Consider the following 22,062-nt stretch of genomic DNA (forward strand, 5'->3'; position numbering starts at 1 on the left):
CCCTGTAACTACAGCATTGTTATTTTATTAGTACCCCATAATTACAAACTATTTACACCATAATTAGCGGGCTGTAAGCGTTACCAAAATGTGTCATTCCCATAGACAACCAGTATAGTACTGATCAATTCTACAATAAATAGGTAATCAATCAAACTGCATCATATGCATCATATCAGACCACATTGACTGGACCAGATACCATTTTTTTAAAAAGCTAAATATCGGCACAATATATCTAACCTTGGAGTGTGTGTGTGTGTATGTGTGTGTGTGAGGAGTGAGGTTAATAAGTTGTCAGTGAGCTATGCTCCTCAGAGAGATTTTTACCCATAAAGCATCTCTGCACCACTCAGCTCAGCTCACCTCTCCCTCTATCAGGGGAGGGGGTCAGAGAGAGAGCGAGCGAGAGAGAGACATAGACAAAGACAGAGAGACTGAGTGAGAGGTATGACGTGCGACATCATTCCACAGCTGGTTAACAGATGGCTGGAGCTGACAGACACAGGAATGACCTTCTCCCATCTATACATCTACTTAGCGGGCTACAGTTAGACAGCAACCAACTACAAACACTGTATGGTTGGAAATATTTGCAATACTTTGAACTGATCGAAGAGATAACAACATTGTTAACTGTAAGCTGTGCATTGGGGACTAGCCCCTGTCAACTGCAAAGAACAGTGTACCAAATTTAAAGGAGCATTTGCGTAGCAAGCACAACACAACAATAGTAGAGGAGAAAAACCACAAACTACCACTGAAGATGAGCCCGGGACAGGCGCTACGGCAACAATACCGATGAGGTTAGATTTTAGTGCCGGTAATGCAAAAGCTGTCACCCCGAGAAAGCTCTGCGATCTTACTAGTTTACCGTATATCAGTGGTACCCAAATAAATGAAAGCTACCTTGCCTTTCAGAGGATGTTTTCTTTAGATAACAGTAAATTGTGTATTCACTGATGATTTCTATACAATAAGAGTGAGGACATCACCAGAAGACATATTTTACAGGCATGTTTTTAAGTGGGTAACTTGACAGTACTCTAATGAGTTACTAGTTTCAAAAGTTTCCCCAACACTGATCCCTTCGTTGCAAGGAATGCGGAGCTTGCTTCAGTTGGGACCCAGTTGTTGGTTCCCATCCCCAGGTAGATCTATTGCCTATAAATAGCATAATATCAGAATTGATTTTGAGAAATAGTAGCATTTAAGCTCACTTTCTTGTTCTAGGCAGTGTCACTGGTCACAGGAGGGTCAAATGTCAGGGTCTGGTGCTGGTAACGATTCAGTGTCTTGCTCAAGGACGCTGCAGCAGGTTGGAGGTCCAAACCCAGGTCCTCCGGTTGAAATGTCTCTCTGACCACAGGGTCACCCTGCTGACATGTAAACTGTCATCATTACATAGTGAAAAAACCCAAAGTAACTCATCAGCTCTCTCTATGCAACTCTTCCTGTCTCCTCCTCTCCATTCCTGTTGCACTCTCTGCAATCATGGCAACTCGATATGCATCAGGCTTTGTTTGCTTCAGTTTGAACTGATCCATAGACTAACTTGCCAGGTTAAATCCAGAACAAATCCATATGCCATCAAGCCTCAGCCACCCTCGGTCACATGGAGCTACTGGGCATGTCCTATGTTGGCCCCACTCTGATCAGTCATCTTCAATATATTTTCTTACATTTGCGACAGCCCTAACTCTATGATAGTGATATTTGGCGCAGCCCTAAAAGAAATTTCACTATTTCCAACCCAGACAGAAGCCATGGCCTTTTCCAAACTCCTTGCCAGACAGCTCATCCTTTTCAAGTGGAAAACCATCACATAAATGCTGGTGGAGGAGGTCATGGCACATCTCAAACTAGAAAAACTTTTTGTAGTTCCACACAGATTTTTTTTTTTTTGTAACTCTTTGCAACAATTTGAAAATAATTTAATTTAATTTAATTATTTTATAACACAAGAAAATAGTCCAAAAGACAAAAGGTGGATACATAGGACTATAAACGCATGCACACACACACACACACACACACACACACACACACACACACAACCACCAATCCCTACTCCAGTACAGGTTAATTTGTACTGGACATTGTTTAGTTGTCATCTTGTTCATGTCTCTGATGCATTATATGTAAATCTGGACATCGTATGTGTATATTTAATGTGTTAAACATACACAAAATAATAGACTATTAAAATATTAAAATAATAATTAAAATAATTAGGCTATTACTTAAATTATTTTTTTCATTTGAATAATAATGCTAGCTATGAAATTGTTGTAACTTGAACATACAAAAGACGGACGAAGTCAAGTCAAGTTATATTGCCCTTCATCACAAAAGAAGGACTTTACAAAGACAAGCCTACCTAGATCTAACGACGGCAGAGCGTGCAATAGGTGCAGGGACAATACCTTACAAGGCAAGACAAGACATACGTTGGGCAACTTTGTTTAATCTTTTTCCTGGTCATTTTTGTTGTTACCATGGTACATATTATTCAAAAATTCAAAGCAAATAATAAGAAAAATCTTAAGATAGCAAAATCAGCTTCATTCATTTGCTGTCTATTTCTGTCTCTGTGTCTCTATGTCTCAGTCTCATCGTTGATTTTTTTTATTCACGTAATGCTCAGCGCTCACCTCGTTCAATTTCCTCCTTCCTTCCTGTCTGTGATGAAAACATAAACTAACAGCTCTCCTGTCCTGGAGCTGCACTAACAGCAGTAAATCTACTTATAGATGGACAGAGAGAGAGAGAGGCAGAGAGAGAAAACATGATCTAACAACGTTTGTGTCCTTATGTTTCTGTGGAACTAATAAATCTTCATCTAGAGCAGCTCTGGTTGGGCTGCACGGCTCTGCCAGCTGCTGCTGAGTGTTGCAGAACATCTGACAAGGGCTGAAACATGGGCAGCGTAGCCTTCGGCATGGATGAGAAGACCTGGGACAACAATGTGGATAACAGTGGACTATAATGGTCAAAAACAGAAAGCAAGGGAAAAATACTCATTTTGACACTCTAGGTCATGTAAGTCTTTGTCTAAGTCTACAGCAACTTTGGTGTTCATTTTTAAACTGAAAGTTTACACTAGATGGTCTTCTGTGCTGGCAAAGTTTCCATGAAATCTATTCATTGTCATCATAAATGCATGAGTCAATCAGAAAATAAGGCTTATTATCACCAATTAAAAAAAATAAATAAAATTCCACATCAAAAACATGTTTGTCATTCTGTGAAACACTAGAAAGGCCAAGCTGTGGACAGTTGACTTGAATTTTAGAATTCTAGATCCATTTTATGTGTACGGGCCAGTGTTGGTTTTCAGAATCACACAGAGAAATAGTAGTTATTGTATTTACCCCCTTCAATTGATGACTTGTTGGCCCTATCTGAGATGCCCAAAATCCACTGGCTAGTCTGCTGTTAAATGTTGACTCTTTGGAGATTTAAAGAAAATGTCCTGGTCAGTTGCAGTACAAAGACTTGAGCTTAGTCAGGAAGAGGTTTAAATGACACACACACACACACACACACATACACACACACACACACACACACACACACACACAGACAGACACACGCGCACACACACACGCACACACACAGCTGATGGTTTTGACTGGGACAGGATTGTCTGGATGTCTGAGTGGTGGAGGAAACTCACCACAGAAGAGGTCGATCGTTAGCCTCCACTATGCAAAAGTTAGCATGTTTTGACAGAAAATGGATTACAAAATGGGCAGTGGGATTAAAATAGCCTCTAAAATAAATAAAAAAAATAGTGAGAAATCCCAGAGATGAATGGGAGAAATGGCAACAAGTGGGACAAGGGAATAAAATAGGATGAAGTCTGGGGGAAAGCAGTGTTGGCAGATATGACCTATGAAGATAGGCTACTTAATGGACCACCAATTTAACTTTCAGCCTGGAGCTGCTAAAATACAGTAGGTAATACTTTCCTATCTAGCAGTGCAAAAAAAATCCAAACTACATTAATCCAACTACACTAATGGCTAGGGCTGCAATGAGTTTTTGATAAATTAAAAAATGTCAAAAATAAATTATTTTTGACAGGATTTTTGAATAATCTTTATATTGTGATTTGCCGCCAATGGCCTTCATGAATGAGAATTGATGGTAGAATGGTAACTGCACAGTACAATGAACCTGCATTGATCGTTTGAACTCTTTTGTGCATTGATCAAAAAAGTGATTTTTCACTGAAATGTTGGAAGGAAACTGTGTTCTTGATTACAGATAATTTAAATATTCAGTGTAAGATCTGACAGATTACTATGGAAAATGTTGAAAATGAAAACTATCACAGCCCTACCGATAGTTTCAAGGCTGTCTCAATGCTCCCTTCTCTTTTTTCATTTCTTTTAGATGCTCCAAATCCATTTTCTATGCAATAATACTAACCTTTTTTTTTGTGTTTTTTTGTGACACTGAAAGAAAATCTTTTAAGGGTATCGTTTGAAAACTTTTTCATGCCATTACAAACACAAATAGGGTAATAGGGCAAGTAACATTAAAATCAATGTGTGGGGGGTTGGAACTCTAGATCTTAAAAAGGGGTCAGAGTTCAAGGCTCCAAGGGCAACAACCCAACTGGCCCGGCGATAATTTAGCCGTGTTGTCAGTTCATATATTAAGCCAAGTTCTTTAGCTCTGCTGTAACCATTAAGAAAATACTACTGAGGCTTAACCAGTCATCTCCATTCATCTTCCTTCATCCAACACCGTCATATTTAATGTCCAGAGGTTTTCTGTCAGACGTAAAATTTGTCCATATAGTCTGAACATTAATGAAGCATAAATTATTGAAATTTCACTACTATTTCTCATTATGCTTTGTACCACCCTGAGGTGGAGGTGCATTTCCTATACAACGAATACTGACACGCAGTGTTTTATTCAACCTACATTACATACTAGTATCCTATACTTGACCTAATAATAATAACAAGTAATCATTATACAAGGCTTGGTGTGACAATTTCAAGCTGTGGAATTTTGTTGATGATTATACTCTAAAAACGAAAGTTTCTTTATAGCACCAAAAAGTGTTTCTATGGTTGTAATTGTACAGAAATCTAGTTTGTACAATACAGAAATGTTGTTGGAATATGAGGTCAGTAACTGTAACTGTTTTTCTGGTGCTGGTTCCCTAAACAAAGATAAAAAATAACCTTATTTATTTTTTGAGTGTTTAGAAGTGTGAGATCCACCTATTGATGATAATAATAACATTATTTATATAGCACTTTTCTAATAGCTCTTTACAGACGACTATTGTATAGATTTATCGAACCAACTTTTAGCTTATTTTAAGGCTAAAAGCTACTATGCCTCAGTTTTTCATTCAGCATGAATTACCTTGACTACAAACAAGCAGTCATAATAATAATGGTATTAACAATAACATCATTGCTAATAATACTTCTAATACTAATACAAATATTATACTAATATACTACTACTACTACTACTACTACCAATAATAATAATAATAACAAAATAATGTAAGAAATATACAAATAAAATAATAAAATAATAATTTTGAAAGCACGTTATCAGACTGCATGTGTAGCAAAAGACTGGCTGCAATGCTTTAAAATGAATGAAACAGAAAAAAAGAGAAATAGAAGAAGGGAGAGAGAGAGAGACAGAAAGCAGAGATGGCGTAAATCTTCCTCTGTTGTGAGGAGGTGGTTTTGGTGGTTTTTGGGGCTTTGGCATTTAGCTTGTAGTGACAGAAGAAGCCAAGGTGTGTTTAAAGCCAGATAAAAAATACTTTATAACCCAACCAGGAATGTTATATTGGACCTTACAAATTTGGCTCATATTGTTATTGAGTTTGACTTGGGAGCACAAGCTATTTGCAACAGGTCAGCTTTACTATTTTAAAGTGGTAATCTGTGAGATCCTTGATTTTTAGCCACTCTTTTCACCACTTTTGGTCACATGGGTGAAAGTGTGCCGCAGGGAGTTGAATTGCAGACTCTCAATTGGGAGACCTGTGTTCGATTCCCAGCAGGGACGCTTCCACAAAATCCAATGGCTGTTAGACTCTAAGCCTTGTTTTATTTTGTCTCCATCTTTGGTGCTAAGTGGTTCCTGTGTACCAGAGGATTTTTCCTGGGAAAGACCTACACCAGGTGTTTAGAAAAGCAAACATAAAAGTTTTCATACATTGGCTACAAGTTGAATCACTATTGTGTTGTGTCAATCCATGATAGAGACACAGACATTTATTTTATTTATATGAAACATTTATTTATAGGAAAATGTCATAGATTATTAGTTGAACTATTTTATACTATCTGATTGTTTTTCCATTCTCTTTTTCCATCCAATGACAGTCCTTGCATCAAGATCTCAGTACTGGACCGTTTAACCCATCATGCTCCCATATAGCTGCTAATGAAAGGAGATACAAATACTAGCATTTACCTCCTTCTGCTTCAGTACTAAAGAGAGAATTGCTTGGTGACACACACACACACACACACACACACACACACACACACACACACACACACACACACACACACACACACACACAGCTTCTATAAAATGGCCACCAGTCATTCCTAGTTTCTCAGCAGGCAGTGATTTAGAATCAGTTAATCTTCAGTTTTTTTTCTACATTTTATTTCTTTATCTCTGTAAATCCTCTGTTTTTCTTTTGTGTATTGTCTCTCTCTTCTGTCACTGGATATGGGTTAACTCCCTGTCTCTCTTTGTCTCCTGTTCCTGTTTTTCATTTGGGCTTTTACTGAATGTCCATCTCTATTTCACTGGCTGTGTTTTTCATTTTAAAGTTATGGGTTAGCTATGGGGTTTTATCAGACTGCTCTTATTGGCTGTTTGATTCTAAAAGGTTTAGGGAAATCCAATCACAGCTTTATTATTTTGGCATTTTCACCTTTAGACAGTTCAAAGTGGAGAGAGATAGGAAAGGCTGGTAGAGAGAGGGGAATGACATGCGACAAAGGTCTGACTGAGCAACATCACAGCTTTATTTTATTGAAAATAAATTCACCAATACACTAAATCTGATGTAGTACATCACATCCTGTGTACTGGCAAATAGAACGTTGACTAAAATGAAGTTCAATGAAATCTATGTAAATATTATAGATGTAAATATTATATAATATTAGTATTCAAAAAATTCAGTAACAATATAGACTCATGTGTAACGTGAAACATTAATTCTAAGACAAAGAAAAGTAATAATGGATTTTCATGTCTATAGGTATATTTAGGTATTGTTGTTGCTTATTATTATTATTATTATTATTATTATTATTATAGTACACAGGATAAGACAAGGAATTGTTATTGTTATAGTAATAATAATAATAATAATAACTGCTGGATATTCATGTTTAATTTTAAAGTAGGTTTCACTTATTATTACTATTATTATTATTAGTAGCAGTAATAGTAGAAGTAGCAGCAGTAGCAGTACAAGTAGTGTTTGTATTAGAAATAGTAGTAGCAGCAATGGCATTAGTAGTACTACTAGTGGTATTAGTATTAGTTGTAGCAGTAGTACCAGGAGCAGTATCACTGCGCTGGTCAGCCATATTGCAGTCTATGCTGGTGTGTCAGCAACAGACGGTGGTTGTGCTGATGAAGTGCAGAGGGTCTGGGGCTCAGGAGGCCATCCATCATCTCCATCATGGTTAAGTGAGGGGCTCTGGACTGGGACGCCACCAGACCAGGACCCAGTCCCACTGGTCTGAACTGGACTAAATAAACACCATCTTCTCCATCATCCTCCTGATAGTGACAGCCCAGCACCTCAGCCAACACTGTTATTCTACTGAACCTGAGTCAACATCATCATCATCATCATCATCATCAGAGACAGAGTTTTTGGATTACATGGATACTGGTGTTGCATGGGAGAAGTTCACTGTCCAATAGTATAATATAGTATAATATTAAGTCTTTAATAAGTCTTTAATATCTGTGTATTTCACAAGGTAATTGGAATTTGTCATTCATGTTTGGTATATCCCTCTTAGACAAAGCACAGTATACTACACCTCCAAATACAATTATATTATTAGCATTAAATATTTCTGTGGACTGGAAATGTAAATGTTTGTTTTACATATGAGAAGTGTACTTTTTCTTCTCTATTCATTCAGCAGTGGTGAGCCCCATTCTAATATCTGTTATTCTTTAATCATAATAACGGAGTAAAAAAAATGCAATATGCAGTAAAACCAAAACCAAATCAGGAACAGATGCGGAAGCAAACTACTCCAACTCACCACTACAAAAGACTCTTGGTTAGGAAAATTGATAAGAGATATGTGGTTCTTTTGATCGGAGTTTATATCAGGTCATGTAAAGAGTCGGATTTACTGTCAACCCTGATGTGACGGAGGGAATGGACACAATGATGGAGACAACCCTGAAGACTCATAAGGGTTTAGTTCTGTTCTGTCAGGATGGAAAATCCATAACCAAAATCAAATCAACAACAAAAAATGGAAAGAACAAGGAAATAACTTGCTAGCAGGGTACACACTAGTAGATTTCCATTCAAATATTTTGGATCGTTATTAGCATTATTACCACAACAAATTACACTTGCTACTACTACTATGACTACTAACTTCTGCTACTATCACTACTAGTACTTTCTCTGCTATAATAATAATTAAATATAATTAATAATTAAATGAACACCCTGTGTTCCATCAGCAAGTTCTACTCATCCATAGCAGATATATAGTCAGTTATATCCAGGAGCATTTTGAATCTTAATGTTTACCTTTATAGGAGAATTCCTGTGTGTGTGTGTGTGTGTGTGTGTGTGTGTGTGTGTGGGGATAGGTCATGTCTCGCTGCCCTCTGCTCTCTCTTTTGATTTGCAGTACATAAAACACATACCGCCCAGGGATAGGTCATTCACACACACAGACACACAGACACAGACACACACACACACACACAGGTCAAGTGTCAGAGGTCATGTTGTGTCTGGAGAGGATTTACTCTCTTGCCTGTCAGATCTCACACATGCACACACAGACGCATGCACGCACCAGCTCCAACAGAATGACACTGGATTTGCACTGGACCAACTGGGCATGCTGGTGCCAAACCAGCACATTTGTGGTTTCCACAGTTTGTGAGTGGGATCAAACTAAAATCTAAACTGATATTGTTCTTTTATTAAAAATCTGACCCAGGCTGATATGATGGATATGATGCAGTTTGATTGCTTACATATTTATTGTACAATTAATCAATACTACACTGGATGTCAGTGGGAGGCCCTTAACCTGAACAGATTCTGAGATATTTTGATCAGATTCCACACAAGTATGAATGACTGTTTTATTTTTTGTTATTATTATTATTATTATTATTTTATTATTATTATTATTAATAATAATAATAATAATAATAATAATGTTATTATTGTTATTGTTCTTATTATTATTATTATTGCTATTATTATTATTATTATTATTATTATTAGTAGTAGTAGTAGTAGTAGTAGTAGTAGTAGTAATAGTAGTAATAGAAGTCCACAAAATTCAAACAGTTACCTCTTGCTGCCACTTGGGTCCGCCACAGTGTGAGGTTTCCTTGTGCAGCTATAAGCAATGTTTCTTTCTACCCTTGTACTGCTAAGGCTGGGTACACACTACAAGATTGTTGGGCCGGTTACCACCATATTTGGACATCCTCACAATCACGGATGAAAACCTTGATCTGAAGCTTGGTCGGGACCAATGGTCCGCACAGATTATCTGGTAGTGTGAAGTGATAACAGATTTTATTTTAACCACACTAATCAGTCTCAAACTGAACTGAGCCACCCCGATCATATCAAACATGTTTGATATTTACAACCTGACGTCTGGACGGGTAGGGGAAGTTGATCACTAATTCAATCCAAGAGTGAATTTGCAGTGAGCTGTAAACTGTATTAAAAAGTTATGTTACTTTTAAATTTACAGCCCACATTGACTAGAGCCTCCAGCCATGGCTTTACCCAAATTCTCTTTTTGTGTTTTTTTTCTTCGGGGCATATTAATGCATGTTGCATTATTGTGCATACTCATACATATTGAGTCACATTGGATGTGCAAGTTCCCATGAGATTAGAAGTCCTGACGTCAGTGACACATCAGCAGTCAGCAGGACGATCTCAGTTATATCTAAGGTGTGACGTCCCATTCCTCCAGTTTAAACATTAGCCAGTGAGAGCCAAAAGAATCTGTGAAATCCGTCGTTATGTGTGTGATGCAATGCATTTTCAAAATCAGTCAGGAATTTAAAAGTCTTCTAGTGTGTTCCCAGCCTAAGCCCAATTTTTCTCTTTTAGCGTGGTCAGTGTTGTCACCAAAACTCAGCTATGTTAGCTCACCTGACATTCAATAAAATTGATGATGAACTGAGCTCAGCAATTCAATTATACTCCTCATTTAAATTATGGTCTTGGTTATCAATAAGCAGGATCAAAAGCTTTTTACAGTTTTTCACAATTGCTTACACACATTTTCTGAAACTAAGGCTTATTTTCTCGAAACTCTAAACACAAAACCACTAACACAAAATGCAAAACTCCACAAATCTCTTTCAAAATGAAACACTCAACACACACAACCATCATATGAATACATCTTTCTAACAACCGACTACACACTGATGTGCTCAACGGAAAACACTATTATGAATCTCATCAATAGGCTTATGCCTTTTGCATGTTCAGAGTTAGACTTTACACAGCAGCCAAGGCTGTTAAAGTAATGTATATATACACAAATATTGTTACGCCCAAAATACTTAATTTCAATCACAAATACTCTATTTCAACATGTGAATATGTGTTGGATATGTGAAGTGTTCTACATACAAAACACAATGCAGTAGTAGAAAAACAGAAAAAAAGGTTTTCTGTAAAAAAAAAAAAAATACGTAAAAGGATAAAAAAAAAAAAAATGAGGCTGCATCCTGCCTCCTGTTTGGGTCGGACAGCACCTCATCTGCATCACAAGCCTTCACACAGGCTGGTCGTCTCTCAGTTCTGCAGAAGATCTAAAAACATGATGTGATGGGTTATGGTACAACAATATTTCTATTTTTCAATATGAAATGACACATTACTGTAACATTGGCCAACCATCACTGAGTAGCACAGGCCTACTGATATGTAGGACTACAGTATACTCAGGGCTTGAAATTAACTTTTTTGATCACCAGCCAATATGGCTACTAGATTTTAAAGTTACCAGCCAATCGGAATTTCCACTAGCCAAAATGTTTTTCTTGAAATAAACCAGATTATGAGTGCCACTGGGTTAATTTAAGCATAAGTATTAGTAAAAATAAAAGATATAGCATAATAAATCTATAAATTACAGTATTTCACTGATATTCATAAATTGCATTGATTTAATCGATACGAGGCTCTTAACGGCGACACTGTCCTCCAAAACACTGTCTTGGCCTGCTTGATTGTCAAGCTCTGGAGGTGGCTCTTCGCAGTTTTCGTGGTCACGACCTGATCGCCATTTGGCATTAAATGTCCTCATTTTCGCCTTCTCCCCTGCTTTGTTTTCATTTTTATCCTCAGTGTTGCCAACTCTTTTCCAAGGAAAGTAGCTATTGGCTGCTCAGAAAGTCGCTAGAAGTCGCCAGATGACGTCATACAATAATTCGCATATCAATATATAATGCTGCACTTGTTATGCACGCCGCGGCATAATTTTAATACAAGTGCTGACTCCACCCACCTGGGCCAGTTTCGGTGTACGCCGGTAGAAATTACAAGTGGACCCTATCCTACAGTCCCTGCCCTCAGCGGAGGGAGGGAGCTACGCTGCGTGTGGGAAACGGTGTGATCGTCAGACCTCTCTGGATTAGACAAGCAAGTAGAGAAAACCAGCATCAGCTGTACCAATTTATTGCCAAATGCTTTGGGATTCAACACATTAACATTGCTTCCCATGGTCAGAAAAAGTTGCCAGATTTGCCGCTAGTCACTTTTGAGAAATAAAGTCGCCAGGGGGGTCTGAAAAGTTGCCAAGTTGGCAACACTGCTTTGTATACTCGCGGTCTCGCACAATCGATTCTACCGCAGCCTGCTTCAAATATTTAGAGCTTGGTTCATCACCAGCCAAATTGGCTAGTAACTTTACAATGATACCCGCCACAGTAAATTTTTACCTGCATTTGGCGGGTTGGCGGGTGTTAATTTCAAGCCCTGATAACTATACATAAAGAACAGTAGCATGGTGTAGAGAGGCGTAACAGGCATGTAGCCTACTCTCTACAACATGCTACTGTTCCTTATAGTATACTGTAGTCCTATTTCTGAATGTCTGGATGATGGAAGCAGCAGTGAAGCTCAGGTTGGTCTGGACTCTCTGCCCAGCCTCCCTCATGCTCAACCCATGTTGACCACATGGTGAACCAAAGTGACCCCGATCTCATCTGAGATACAGTAACTGTTCTCCTTGCTCTTCTTTGTCCTCATCCTCCTCTTCCTCCTCTTACTGTCACTCCTCTTCCTCTAGCTCTCACTGCAACATTGTTCTCAAAAACAAGAGAGCTCACCTGTGGCCTTTTTTATAGTGCTAAAGCTCTGATTTCTGAGTGAACAATTCAGATATTAGTGTTTATATGTGTGATGAGTGGATGTGGCCAATTGGTAAATTAAGTTAAGCATTTGGGATGGCAGTGCTTCCAAATGAACACATGTGGTTTTAGTTTTTGAATGTTGTGCCTAATGTAGAGAATGAGAGAAAACTACACATTACTGTGTGTAGTGTTTTGCAAAAAGTGTGATTGAGAATTGCAAACTGAGTGAAAAGCTGAAAATGTGCTTGTAGGTTTGCTGACTTGGTTTAGGGATTTGATACATGAGTTTCAGGTTTTAGTGATTGTATCCCAAGTTCCAGTTTTAGTGTGTAAACAATTGTGAAAAACTGTAATCCGTCTCACAGTTATGAGAAATTTGAAACCAGTTCCAGGGTTCCCACTGTGGTTCTGTTGTAAACTTCCATGACTTTTCCAAGTCAGAGTGCTTCCATGACCTAAAAAACATGTAATTCCTTCCTGGTTTGTTAATGTATTAATTTTGTTTTTCTGGAGGGGTCAACAGTCCACTCCTTATGCTGCGGTCACACCAGAATTGGCAGGTGTGACGTTTTTCCACTTTGATTTATCTGAAGGTTTTTCCAGTAAAAAACTTTATGAAGTCCCTCAGGGTTGAGGTCTGTCTTGATGGACCAACACTATTGGCTTACTGTCAGATTATTCAAAGGCCCAGTCTAAGTCAGTGTGGCACCTCCTGGTGGACACTTTCTTCCTACTGGTAGCCTATTTCTTGACAAAGTGACTTGCCAGATTCTTAAAGGAATAGTTCACCCAAAAATGAAAATTCAGTCATTATCTACTCACCCCCATACCAGTAGAAAATTGGGTAAAGTTTGTTAGTCCATACAACAGTCCCGGAGATCCCCGGAAGAAGTACATTGCAGCTTTCTCCAAAACAACTAAACTAAACTAAAAAATAACGGAAAGCAGCACCCGACGTCCACGGACATAATTTTTGGACTAAATCAGGTCCGTCCGTTGTGGTCATCATTTAGCCCAAAAATAGTTGTTGAAATTTGGGCTATGTTTAGTCCGTCTTTTTCTGTCCTTTTTTAGCCCAAGATGGACGTCCGTTTTAGTCCAAATATAGCCCAACACAGACAACAAAACAACCTTTTGTAAAAGGTTGTTATGTTGTCATTACCAAGGGTGACAACAATTCTGGAGGCATAGTATTCTTGAAAAGAAATATGGGTGTCACAAAAATACAAACAAACTGGTGATTTTTCTTATGTTTTGGCTATTTTGATAGAATTTTTCACAAATTCAAATGTCTTTGTAAATCATCAGGCCTTTGATGTGGTGGTATCAACATGCAATATGCATTTTTTTATTTGTATATTTTACTATCTAAGTAAATTACATGTTGAAATTACATTGTCAATAAGTGAAATTGAAACAACGGCCACATCTTGTCCTCAACAAAAATAGGCCGTTGTTTAGCTGTCTTAAATAAGTCTTTGCATTGAGCTAAAAAAAAAAAAGCTGCTGGGAAAAAAAAAAGACTGCTGGGATGCTTACTGCGCAGGTGCTGCAGTTGCCACGTGCTACCAGTGCTTCTGGACGAAGGTAGCTAGTAGGACGGATAACGTGCAACAACAACAACAACAACAGCAGTCAATTCTGTGTTTTCTTCGACATGTAAGTAAATTTCTTTATTAATTATTTCACCTCCTTTCACCTTAACTGTTACCACATTAGTCACATTGTTAGCAAGCATCATCTTGATGACATTCTTTCCTGGCTAATTTGCCCGAGAAAATGGAAGGGCTAACGTTGCAGTTAATCAACTGTCTTAGGTTTAACTAACGGTAAAAAAAAAAATACGTAAAAGGATAAAAAAAAAAAAATGAGGCTGCATCCTGCCTCCTGTTTGGGTCGGACAGCACCTCATCTGCATCACAAGCCATGTTCACACAGGCTGGTCGTCTCTCAGTTCTGCAGAAGATCTAAAAACATGATGTGATTGGTTATGGTACAACAATATTTCTATTTTTCAATATGAAATGACACATTACTGTAACATTGGCCAACCATCACTGAGTAGCACAGGCCTAATGATATGTAGGACTACAGTATACTCAGGGCTTGAAATTAACTTTTTTGATCACCAACCAATATGGCTACTAGATTTTAAAGTTACCAGCCAATCGGAATTTCCACTAGCCAAAATGTTTTTCTTGAAATAAACCAGATTATGAGTGCCACTGGGTTAATTTAAGCATAAGTATTAGTAAAAATAAAAGATATAGCATAAAAAAATCTATAAATTACAGTATTTCACTGATATTCCCTGACAGGGACTATAGGAAATAGAAGGGCTAACGTTGCAGTTAATCAACTGTCTTAGGTTTAACTAACGGTAACGCTAATTAGTAACTGCACTTTACTCACGCTGAGATATTTGATAGTTGTTTGATAGCTGAAAGCGCAACTTTTCCGTAGGAGAAAATGAAAAAACAGCGCCAGCGTTTTTTTTCCACAGGTCTTTGGTGGACACGGCCTCTTTAGCTAACCTCCTCTCAAGGCCAAAGATGAGCTAGTTTAAGCTTAGCTTAAGGGGCAATGTCTACCAAAGACCTGTTTTTTTTATTACCGCTCATCAATGTCACTTCAGAGTTGTACCAACCAATAAGGATGAAGCAGGGGCGGGACCTAGCCTGGTAAAACCATCCTGATCACGTGACCTCACATTCTGTTTCGCTCCACGGATCAGTCTGGACTTCCAGCCGCCCACATCGATTTCTTGAAATTACAATGTAACCGGGCCAATCAGGGACGGCGTCGTAGTTGATGACGTAACCGGGCCAATCAGGGACTGCGTCGTAGTTGATGACATGAAATACAGGCCGCCGCTGGCAAAACAGTAATGGCGTCTCCTGAAGCAACGAGCGTTAATGTTAACGTTTGTAGAGTAAACATAGCCGTAAGTGCAGTTATTGCAGAAATAGACTCAATAACAACAATTAAACAAGAACAAGAGTATGCACTAGCAGAGTTTCTCGGCGGAAAAGACGTTTTCGCCGTTCTTCAGACTGGATTTGAATTTGGATTCGTTGATTGGCTGAAGGAGTTTGTCTGTCAAGGCAAGTACTCCCACCCACTGAAATCGATGTGGGCGGCTAGAAGTCCAGACTGATCCGTGGAGCAAAACAGAATGTGAGGTCACGTGATCAGTATGGTCTTACCAGGCTAGGCGGGACCAGGCGCTGCTAACGTTTATGTTACCCTAACTAACGTCGGGCTAACGTTTATGTTAGCCTAGCCAACGTTAGCCTTTGATACGTCCAACAATAGTGTTTCCTCTGGAATCATATGCAGCTGTGGTGCTTGGGGGGGATAATTCCAGTTTTGTCCCATATCTGTTGCTGTTTGGGTCCAAGTTATCTTTCAAGTTGAGGTTGTATACACTTAACACTAAACAATTACAATCTCCTATTATGGGTCCCTGGGACTACATTTGATTAAATAGGATTCTGGGGTAATGTTGGTTAATTTGGGGGTCTGGGACATGAAAACATTAAAGCCCCGACCTTCTACCATTTTAGAAGTGGGAAACCTCTGAGTCAGGGGCTGAGGGGGTTGAGAGGATTGACAGGCAAGGGTTAGGAGGAAACACCCTTATAAAGTGGGTTAGAAAACACTGTCTTTAAAGGTCCCATATCATGTAAAACAGGATTTCCCTTGCCTCTTTGATTATAAAGGAGTTGGATATGCTATCTAAACATCCTGGAAGTATTATAACGCACAGTAGCCAACTAAATCCACACAATCCATATTAGAACACCGAACGTTTGGAGTTCCATAACTTTGTGGCGTCACAAAGGTATGCTCATTATCATTTTTGTAAGAAATAATAGGCTAACAAAGTGTTTTTTTCAAAGCAGTTGAGCAGTTGTCATTGTGTATTTACCGGAGAGTTATTAGAGTTATTTGTAATGGCATAGTTTATTTATGTAGTCAGCTACCTGTACAGCTACTAAGCTATGTAACCTAACCTAGAAAGTTAGCTTCACTTGTCAGTACATAGCCGGCTGCCGACAGAGAGTGGGGCTACAGAAGGGAAAGAAACCATAGCGACTTACATTAGTGAGCAGACCACGGTGTTCCTCCTATCCAGTGTGTGGGCTGTAATTGCATGCATCGTTTAGTCCACATTTGGCGCCTGGTTCCGACATCCTGTGTCGGGTTCATGTTTACTGCCTTCTGCCAGCTTGACCGGCAACCAGTAATTGCCACATTTAATACTACTCCATACTCCGATTACGATAATTGATTTGTGTTTAGTCTAGTTCGTTAGCGGTAGCGCTTTCCATTAGCTGCAGCTCGTAGCATCAGAATAGTAAATGTTGGATAGGCTGTGTTCACAACAACAGCGATCCCCAAAACATCTGTTAACTCGAATTGTCACAATTGCAAACTACTTCATAGTACAAAGCGGTTAGGAATAATATAGGAACTACTGTTTGAGCTACAGTTATCTGCAGCAGTATTTTTGTTTCAATATTCTAGCTGTATGGAGTGGACAGTGTTTTTTGGCACTACCACTAGGAGTCGCCAAAATCAACAATTTTCAAATCCTACACACAGGGGCTTTAAGTGCTCAGGACCAAACTAGTAAACAGTTTCAGGGTTGAGTAGAGGGTGACTTGACTAGAGTAACATCTATCGATTCTCTTATGTTTCAGCTAGTTGAGGTGAGCATGGTGGATCCCCACTACTTGAGATGCCATAGATTCACCCTATTTGCCCAAATTAAATTCGGATGTCGGTATAGATACTGGTGTTTGTATGTTTTCCATATAGTGAGTGACAAATTGAGAGTGGAAAATGCACATTTTATGAGCATCTTTAAAAATAAAAATACACAGTATCAAGTTACTTCAAATGAAGAAATTTCCATTTTCAGTTATTTATCTTTTTGTCCCTTTGGTAACCTTTGGTATAAAGTAATCACAAAGTGGCCGGGTAGGTTGGCTGAGTGTGCTGTGTGCACTGACTGTTTACTGATGTCACCTTACAGGATGGGTATTCAAGTCCTCAAATATCAAACAGTTACCTCTCACTGTCATTTGGGAGTGCCAACACGCCAAAATTGCACAGTGCAGCTTTAAACAGCCTCAGCTTCGAAAGGACCATTAATCACCCATCAATTTACACTATATTAAGCCTCATGATATGTCAATGTGTGCAGTGCCCGTTGGGCAAAGGGTAAGGGCGGAGTGGATTTAGGCCAGGGTTGCTGCAGGTTTCAGAAAGCCACACATACAACATTTTAAGAACTTTTTAATGCTTACTGGACCAATTTATAAACCAAAATAAAGAAACAAAGCTGGCAAAACCAGCTGATGTTTTTGAACATAGGTGATGAAGATGTGAAACTATAAAAGGACGGTATAAGAAAAAGACAAAAATTGTTCAGGGACAGTCTAATTCTATTTAGCAAAGCAGATGTGATAAATTTTCTACTACAAACCCTGTGTTTCTCTTGTATTTTTTAACCTTGTGTAAGATGTGGACCCATACCATGTAGAATTGTTTTCTGTAGTGCCATATATTTGCCAACTCTTGTCATGTTTTGTACAGATGGTTTAGACTTTCAGCTTTAAAGATTTTCGTAGCACATTGGACCAAGACAGTACACCAAATTTCAACTTCATAAAGGAAACCATTTAGGAGTTATGAAGATTTGATTACTGTAGTGCCACCTACATTCAAAATTTCACCAAATTTGGTATGCTGAGGTGGAATGATGGAGCAACCACATAGCGCAACTTTTGTGAAGACTGCTCTTTGTGTTCACAAGTTGTGGCTCCTTTCGTGAAATAGGTGCCACATCCCAAATTGACTGACCTATGGCAGCCAAACAATTTGGAGTACCAAAAATATTTTGATAACTTTAGTCATGTGAGTTCAAAGATGCAGCATATCAAATCTGAGGATGATTGTATCAAAAAATTAAAAATGGTGGACTGAAAAAACTTAGTAGCACAGTTTCAAGAGGTTCAGGCAAATATAAGAGTTTTAGGGGCTACTGAAATTTGATTGGTTGACGGCAGCCATGTTTTCTCATTGATCAACATGACCTCAGAGATTTTACAACCTTTGTCCAAAACACAGCATTCTAAATTGGCACATTATTGGCCAAACTATTTAAAGCTGCAATAAGTATAATTTTCTGACCACTAGAGGGCAATGGAAATGGCAACACATTTGTAAATAACACACAGCAAAGCCACTGCACTACGGAAGCCTACAAAGGACATACATTGCAAAACACCGTGGATAAAGGCTAATAGCTAAGGTAAGTCTCACCCATTACCAGTCTCACTTTGACAGGTCTTTCTCTCGCTGAAGGTTACACATCCCACAAGGAAAAGTGAAGAGGTAGGTAGCAATTAGTTTCAGGATAAGCCTGCTCAAAATTGATTGGCTGATGGTGCCCATGTTTTTTTACTGCAGTACTTAATATTTGTATAGCCTGTTGAGGACTCACACCAAGACCCAGTTCACAAAATTTCAAATTCCTGGGACAAACGGTTGAGGTTTATAGACAATCTTTTGTTACAGCACCCCCTGTACATTAAAATGCGCCAATTATTTGGATGCACATGGCTCTAGTATATGCCCCCAACATTTGGTTTGGATTGGACAAAGCATTCACAAGACATAGCTGAAAAATATCAAAGACACCACGCTCACAAAATTGTATTCGTTTGTATAAACGAGGGTGATTCAATAGTTCAGGATTTTTTTGGATAATTGGTTCAGCCTCCACTGATTCTATTGACACCACTTTAGTTATAATCAAACAAAAATCCAGTCACTAATTTGGCAAAAATAGGTTTTGCAAATTAGCATAAAAACAAATTATATGCACCAGTGAATGGGTGAGGCTTCGATGAATTCCTCATGACTCAAGGAATCAGGGGATATGATTTTTTTTTTAATTCCACCATTAAAAAAATTATAAGCCAAAACACAAATATTATTATTATAGTGCCCCCTTTAGGCCACTATGTGTCATTTTTTGCACCTGAGTAGTGTGTAGACTTCTGAAACACTTTAGGCAGGAAAAAAATATATAATCTTAACAAATATAATAGCACCTATGGTTCAAGGTGGCCATCGAACAGGGTATCAAGGCACAGCCGAGGTCTGGAGATTGTCCAGGTCGGTGACATTCAGGGAGCATGTGTGCTGTTTGAGGATGATGTTGTCCTTCTGGCTTCATCGGACTGCGATCTACAATGTGCACTGGAGTGGTTTAAAGCCAAGTGTGATGTGGTCATGATGATGATCAGCACCCCCAAATCTGAAGCCATGGTTCTCTCCGGGAAAAAAGGTGGCCTGCCTTGGGGCAGCTGTCCCAAGTGGAGTTCAGGTATCTTAGGGTCTCATTCATGAGTGAGGGTAAGAAGGATCATGAGGTTGACCTTACAAAATGTACAAATTCTTAATTCTTTCTTGTAAACTGTATTCAATATCTTGTGAGGAAGACTGAAGAATTCTTCAGTATGTTGATGGTTGCTGCTGGAAGCCATCTGGCTGGGGCCTGTCTCACAAAGCAAGATTAGTGGGTTGGCGAGCTAACTTTGGGTTTAACCCTGGCTTTTCCGTCTCACAAAGGTGGCTCACTTTTAACCGGGGTAGATCACCATGGTAACCTATGCTCCGGAGCAAGTTAAGTTCAGGCTATCAGATCAAAACGTATAACAGGCCCGATTCCTCACCAATCTGCTCTTTGGAAACATGGAGTTACCATTTCTACAGGATCTCGAAATGGACAAATATACTTAATTCAAATGAAAGTGACAAGTAATAAAGAGAACAGTTAGGCTACTATTGAATTAACAGACAGTAAGTGCTGTAGAATCACTTTGACTTCCATGATAATTTATTATATCAGAGATATAGCAGGTAGGCTATTTAATTCACCATATTATCAATGAATGAACTTTACTGTTGCATATTAATTGCACTGAATTCTTTATTGGATTCCAGACAGTGTTTGGTTCAATGCAGCCTATTGCATTCATATTCCATTACCGCAGCCCTGAAGAACATGAGGCCAGCTTTATGAATAGAAAATCTTTTTACAGCCTCAGTGTGTCCACAAATTATTTTATCGATGGAAAATATGCCCACTGTGTCCTAATGATGGGGCAGTTCCTCCAGTAATCCTCTCTAGCCTTGGTAGCAGAAATGACATTACTTTTCGCTGTTATGTTTTATAATGGTGACATTTATTCATTAGGCCTATAAGAGTTTGTTCTTTTTGAGAGAAGAGCATAAATGTTAGTAATCCATTTCTTTCCAACACCCACTTTTACAGTCTAGGCTACTTAATGTGTTAAAAATGTCAGCAGTATGTAGGGCTACCTATAATTAGGCCTATTTATTGTCTATGACTTTTATTGTTTATTTTACTATTTTCTCTTATTTCTATCGCATCTTTTTATAGTTTTGTGCTTACATTCTATATCCTTTTCCCCGCTGAATCATATTACTTTTGCCACTGCAATGACCTAATTTCCCCACAGGGATCAATACTTTCATCTTACCTTATCCACATTGGATCTGGATCTGTCCATGTTGCATATGATTGGCTATTTGTTACAAACCCTGTGCTCACAGCTGGATAGGTAAATCCTGGGTTGACAGAGCCAGTTGATAACCAGCTAGGTGAGACCAGTTATCCGGGATCGCCAATGTTTTGTGAAGCCGGCTAAGGCAAAGATAGCCTGACTATGTTGAACTCACTTCGTGAGACAGGCCCCTGGACTTCCACAAAGGAAGTGCTGCTTTATTGGATAGTCACAGTGGAGAGAGACAGGAAAGACAGAGACGGGGGATGACATGCAGCAAAGGGCACGGGCCTGATTAGGACCCGTGCTGCTACAGTTAGGACTGGTATGCACTCTACCGGTTGAGCCACCAGGGCGCCCCCGTGTCGCTCTATTCTGACCGATTGTGGGCGGGTCCAGAGGCTCTGACTGCATCTGTGTAGTGGTCTGCAGCTACAAAGTTTGAACAGGAAAATCATGTATTTTTCACTACTTTGCTATTGCCTTTCATAACATTGCCTCATTTTGATGAGTTAACACAGCTAGATAGCAAGCAAAAAATCAATAAACTGACGTCAGAGCTTACCATCAAACCCTTTGATAGATGCAACTGTTCTCCAAGTATCGTTTCTGAGCCGTTTATTCCTGTAGTCTTTCTGAGAACTGGGAAACTTTGAACGGCTGTAATCCATTTCTTATCCATTTTCTGTTTGCCAGGCTTAACTGTTGTTCAGGAAACAAAATCACATTGGTTGGGAAACAAGGAAGCGCAGTAATCTGATTGACTGTTTTCTTAACCGACAAGCTTGTTGACTGTCCACACATCAGAACGAGCTTC

The sequence above is a fragment of the Centroberyx gerrardi genome, chromosome 3 (assembly GCF_048128805.1).
Source record: "Centroberyx gerrardi isolate f3 chromosome 3, fCenGer3.hap1.cur.20231027, whole genome shotgun sequence".
In the NCBI taxonomy this organism is placed as follows: Eukaryota; Metazoa; Chordata; class Actinopteri; order Beryciformes; family Berycidae; genus Centroberyx; species Centroberyx gerrardi.